A 6,371-nucleotide genomic window follows, 5' to 3' on the forward strand; every position below is an offset into this window, starting at 1 on the left:
CAATGTGCCTTTTGTACTCTTTGAAATTTTTTACGCTGAGCCTGTATTACCTTCCCAAAAGAAAAATAATGAATAAAATGTACATACCCTTTGACCCAGCAATTTATCACTTTTAAGAATGTCTCCTGCAGAAATACTCAGAGAAACAAAGATAAATGTACAAGAATGTTACTTGTGTATACTAATAAATTATGAAGAATCTAAATGACCATCAACTGAGGATTAGCTAAATACGTCATAGAATGTTCATACAAAGGGAACTCTATGTACACAGTTGTATACGTATACAACCACATAGTTGCTAAAAACAAAGTAAACTTAATATGAACCTCAACAAGAGCCATCCGTGATATATTTTTTGGTGAGAAAAGCGTTTCTGTTTATATATATGGTAATGTGTGTATGTGCAATATATGACTTAATCTCACAAACATGTTGAGCTGAAGAAGTCAGGCAAAAGAGTAGGTATTTTATGATTTCGTTTATATAAAGTTAAAAAACAGGTGAAAACTAATTTATGGTTGTAAAAGTCAAGATTACCATATTTTTCTCAAATAACATGCCCACACAAATAACGTACCCACACATATAACCTGCACGGCGCCTAGTAAAATAATGCACAAGGGGGTTGTGTGGTTGGCAAAAAAAACGTGTAGTGTGCGTTATTTGCATAAAATATGGTAGTAGCTACCTTTGTGAAGGAGGGTGCATGACTGGAAGAGAGAATGACGGGGCATTTCTGGGGTGCTAGAATGTCCTGTTCCTTGACCTCAGCGGTGTTTACATGGATGTATTCAGTTTGTGATAATTCATTGAGGGGAGATGCATAGAAGCAAACATTACAGGGTGCTGCTGAAGTTCTGGAATGTCCTACGTCTTAACCGGAGTGATGGTTACCCGAAACCCATTGCCATCAAGTTGATTCCAACTCATAATGACCCTATAGCACAGAGTAGAGCTTCCCCCTAGGATTTCCAAGGCTATATATTTTCACAGAAAACAGACTGCCACATCTTTTTCCTGCGGAGTGGCTGGTGAGTTCAAAGCTCTGACCTGTTAGCAGCCGAGCGCTTAACCATTGGGCCACTAGGGCTCCTGCGAGGTGGTTACTTGGATTTACTCAGTTTGTGTTAACTCAGTGAGTGAATGACTGGAAGTGGGCACTAGGGGGGTGCTTCTGGAGTTCTGGAATGGTCTACGTTGACCTGGGTGATGGTTATATGGATTTATTCAGTTTGTAATTAATTCAGAGAGTGAGTGGCTGGAAATGGGCACTATAAGGTGCTTCTAGAATTCTGGAATATTCCATGTTGACCTGGGTGATGGTTACATGGGTTTATTCAGTTTGTGCTAATTCAGCGAGTGGCTGGAAGCGGGCAGTAGGGGGCGCTTCTGGAGTTCTGGTATGTTCTATGCTGACCTGGGGGATGGTTACACGGATTTATTGTTATTCAGAGAGTGAATGGCTGGAAGTGGCCATTAGGGGGCGCTTCTGGAATTCTGGAATGTTCTTTGTAGATGGGTGATGGTTTATGGGTGTACGGGGTCGCTATGAGTCAGAATCAACTCAGCAGCAGTGGGTTTGGTTTTTTTTTTTTTGTGACAATTCATTAAGCTGTACACTTTTTTATATGCATGTTATCCTTCAATAAAAAAGTTTTAAAAAATGCATGTGTATGTAGTTAAGAGCTCGGCGGCTAACCAAAAGGTCAGTAGTTTGAATCCACTAGCCACTCCTGGAAACCCTATGGGGCAGCTCTACTCTCTTCTATAGGGTCGCTGAGTCGATATCGACTTGACGGCAACGGGTATGTATTATAAATATGTTTGCATATGTACAGAAAAAGATAATTAGATATACACACTAAACTATTACCTTATGGGTGAGAATGCTGTGAGGGAAGAATTTTCTATTTACTTTTGCTTTCATAAAGTTTGAACTTTTTATAATGAGCATTTTTCTTCATAATTTAAAAATGAATAAAAACAACAAAAAAGAAAGTAATTTTTAAACACTGCTTTATAGGATGTTAATTTTGCCTTTGAGGAGAAAATATACATGGTCAGGATTACAAATTCTAGAATTCTTGACCCACCATCTACAATTTGCACAGATCTTCCCTCTTTACATCCCTAGACCCCAGGTCCTGGAAGGAGATAAATGCCTGGAGGACAGAAGCAGGCAAAAAAACACTTTACTAGCTTGGGTTTTCACCTCAAACTTCAGTGTAGTCACCTGATAGGTTAGACTAAAGACTCCTCAGTGGCCTAGGCCAGAAGCTTCTTTCTCTGAGGCCTACATTCAGGAGATCTAGCCACTATTTGGAAATCCTGGTGGTGTAGTGGTTAAGAGCTATGGCTGCTAACCCAAGATCAACAGTTTGAATCCACCAGGCGCTCCCTCCATGAAAACCATATGGGGCAGCTGTACCCTGTCCTGTGGGGTCACTCTGAGTTGGAGTTGATTCCATAGAAACAGGTTTGGTTTTATTGGTTTTGAACCACTCTTCAGTCAGAAGACACAGGCAAGGAAATACAAACCCAAGGATAACCATAACCACACCTAAGGTGAGACCGTTTTTACAGTGATCAACTTATCCCAGTTTGCCTGGGATATTCCTTGTTTTAGTACTGAAAGCCCCTGGGAAACTCCTCAGTTCTGAGCAAACCAGGACAGTTGGTCACCCTAAATTTAAAAAAAGAGCCTTCCACGTAGATTCAACAGCTTTTAACCTCTTCTTCATACCAACAGTTCCACACAGCTTTTAACCCCTTCATATCAACAATTTCGCACACCACTGTGACCCAGTATTTCCCTGGATCAAAGTTTTTATTCATATCCTAATTTTAAGATTTTGGCCGTATCTAGATTTTCTATCACTCATACTATTGTATATTTAGATGTTTCTTCAAATTAACTCACTTTTTCTTTGTTATATTTATTTTAAAAATATATGTATTTTTAAGTGTTATCTACCAAATGTTATTTTAACAGAAAACTTCCTATCACTATCATAAATGGAAAAACAGTTCCACATGCCACAAATAAGCATATATTAGGTATATATAGTATTAATAATACCCAGGGGTAGTACCTCTTTCAACGAAGCTGCCTCAGGAAAGTTTACCTCAGGAATGTCTGGAGGTTAAGAAGCTTGGTGCTCCTCCTAGAGGTTAGACTGTGTGGGGAACAACCCCCTCACATGGTGATTTTCTTTCGGCTCTCTCTATAGGTTAACACTGTCTGTGATTTTCTTTCGGCTCTTTCTATAGGTTAACACTGCCCTGTGATTTTCTTTCAGCTCCCTCTAGGGGTTCGAGCATGGAGTTAGCATTCAACAAAATTTTACTGAGTGACTATTATATTTCAGTGGTGCAAACGGTTAATGCATTCAGGTGCTAATTGAAACGGTCATTGAAGTCAGCCAGAGGTGCCTCAGAAAAAGGGCCTGGCCATCAACTTCCAAAAAAATCAGCCATTGAAAACCCTCTGGAGCACAGTTCTACTCTGACACACACGGGGTAGCCAGGGGTCAGAGTCAGCTCGACAACAACTGGACTGACTGGATTATATTTCAGATACAATGCTAGCTGCTGAGGGTACAGAGAAATGGGGAATATTTGGTGTTATAATTGAGCACAATCCCTGGTGGCGTAGTGGTGAAGAGCTCAGCTGCTAACCAAAAGGTAAGCAGTTCTAATCCACCAGGCACTCCTTGGAAACCCTGTGGGGCAGCTCTACTCTGTCCTATAGGGTCGCTATCAGTCAGAATAATTGAACAAGGGGTGGGAAAGAAGGGGAAGGAGGAAATTATAGAAGATGGTGGATACAGACTATACTGCTTATCTCCATTTCCTCCGCCCTTGGTTATTCGAACCGCTGCATTCCAGCTTCTGCCCCTTCCACCTCATTAAAAGTCTCCAGGAGACTTAACAGACCCAACAGGAAATTTTCAGCCTTTTTCGCCTTCATTGTAGACCACGCCCTCCATAGCTCCACTGATATTATTCACTGCTTTCTCCAGGGTTTTCTCCTACTGTTCTTGCCACCCCATCTCTTCTTCAATCTGCCTCTTATATGTTGATGCTTCTCAGGATTTTGTCCCTAACTCTCTTATCCACACAAACTCCCTGTTTTGGTCTATACCCATAACTTCCAACTTCTACCTACATAAGCTAAAGACTCCCAAATCCTGAAAGACCAGACGTGGCCTGTTTCCCGTTCCAGCCTTATTTCCCATTTTAGCCAATTACTTGCACTTCCGTGATAGCACCATGGTCTCTCGCCTGGATCCTATTTTCCTCTGTCTGACTCCCACCCCCACCCCAAGTTTGTTCTTTAAGATTCAGCTTCAGTGTTCTCTCTTCTGAAAAGCATTCCAGAACCATAATCCAAGCTATGTTGGGTGCTCTTCTTTTGTGCTCCCCAACACAATGAATAATCAGTGCTTGCAATGGTCGGTGTACTTCTGTTTATTTCACTAGGTTGGGCCCCTGGAAAGCACAATCTGCATTTGCAGTTCCCGGCTCAATAAATATTTGTTAAAGTGATGAATATCAGAAATTCCTGAGCTGTGAACAGTTAAACATAGTGAAAAAGGGGCTTGGGAGTAGTGAGCGGTTGGAGTGCGCGCGAGCCACGGATGTTTAAAACTTGAGAATTCGGAAGAGGCAGCCAGGACTGGCAAGGCTAGAGGGGCACACAGGGTTGGAACCAAGAAGATGGCTGGGGCTGGGGATGCAGCCAAGGTTGTGGCTGGCAGGGTCAGAAATTGGTTTACGTACAGGGGAAATGAGCAATTATATTGAGGATAAAGGGAGCCAGGTTTCTCACTGTCAGGGAATGGAGTTACAAATATGGGTAGGGTGAAGGCTGGAATGAACCCTGTGGTGTTGAACCGGAATCGGAGGTACTAAACACACAAATTTTAATATAGATAAAGATACAGATCTGTGTGTATATACATATACATTTGTATGGTGTATATATTTTCTCCGTGCTCTGAGAAAGCCTTTAAACAATGATGTCTCAGTACCGATGATCACACCTAGTCCCCAGATCCTGGTTTTTAAATACCAGTCTTCATTGGAAGGAATCAAGGCTCCTTAGAGAAATGACTGATCCCAGAACTGGTGCAAGGAAAGTATGAGTGTGGGACATCTCATGCCAGGAAGTTAAAAACTGCTCAGAAAACTATAAGGATTTGTCAAAAGGATATAGAAACCAGCTTGAAGGGGCTCCCACTGTCTAAATCTGGGACAATTTGAATATCAAAATAATCGTGGTAATGGATGAAAACCCACCTATTAACATAGGAATCTGAGTCCACACAGATGCAAAGAAATAAATATATGATAAAAATGGTGAAACGGGGAAGTTCTTCCTTACAGTAGAATGTCAACTTATAAACATAGAAGGAATGATGGAGTTAATCACTAGGTAGCCATCACACCATCAGGCAAGAAAGATCACGGGACACTAAAACTAGTGGGTAAAAGTTTGATGAGGAAGCAGGATATTTATATAGTCTCAAATATATTCATACAAAATAATTAATTTCTAAGGGAAAAACAGCAGAGAAACACAGTAGACACCACCTTAACCAAGGGATCAAGGTTACCAGTACCAGTGATACGATAAAGTGACATCATGTGCCTCCTGAAATGATACACTGAGAACACAGCATCAGTTCTTTGGTATTTCTGCCCAAAACACATAACCTGAACTTAATCCTGAGGAAACATCTGACAAACCAAAATTGAGGGACATTTTTCAAAATAACTGGCCAGTACCTATCAAAAATATGAAGGTCACAAAAGACTAGGTAAGATCCTTAACTTCCAGATTGAAGGATACCGAAGACACCTAACAACTAAGTATAATACATAACCCTGAATCAAATCCTACACCACAAGAAAAAAAATTTTTTTTTCCTTTTGCTAAAAGAGCTTTATTGGGATAGGAAAAATGTGAATGCGGTCCACAGGTTAGTTGGCAGTTTTGTATCAAAGTTAATTTCCTGATTTTGGTAGGCACAAATGCTTTGCAATCGGCTACTAACCTAAAGGTTAATGGTTCAAACCCATCCAGCCGCTCTTTGGAAGAAAGGCCTGGCAAATTGCTTCCATAAAGATTATAGCCAAGAAAATCCTGTGGAACAGTTCTACTCCGTAACACGTAGGGTGGCCATGAGTCGGAATCAACGTAACAGTAACGGGGTTTTTTTGTTGTTGTTGTAGTTTTGTTTTTTTTGTTGTGGTTGGGTATTTTGTTGGTGTTGTAGTTTAATATGATTAAGTAAGAATGTCCTTGTCTTTAGGAAGTTTACACTGAAGCACTTAGGGGTAATGGGGCATCATGTCTGAAACTT

The sequence above is a fragment of the Loxodonta africana genome, chromosome X, assembly GCF_030014295.1.
Source record: "Loxodonta africana isolate mLoxAfr1 chromosome X, mLoxAfr1.hap2, whole genome shotgun sequence".
NCBI classification, from domain to species: domain Eukaryota; kingdom Metazoa; phylum Chordata; class Mammalia; order Proboscidea; family Elephantidae; genus Loxodonta; species Loxodonta africana.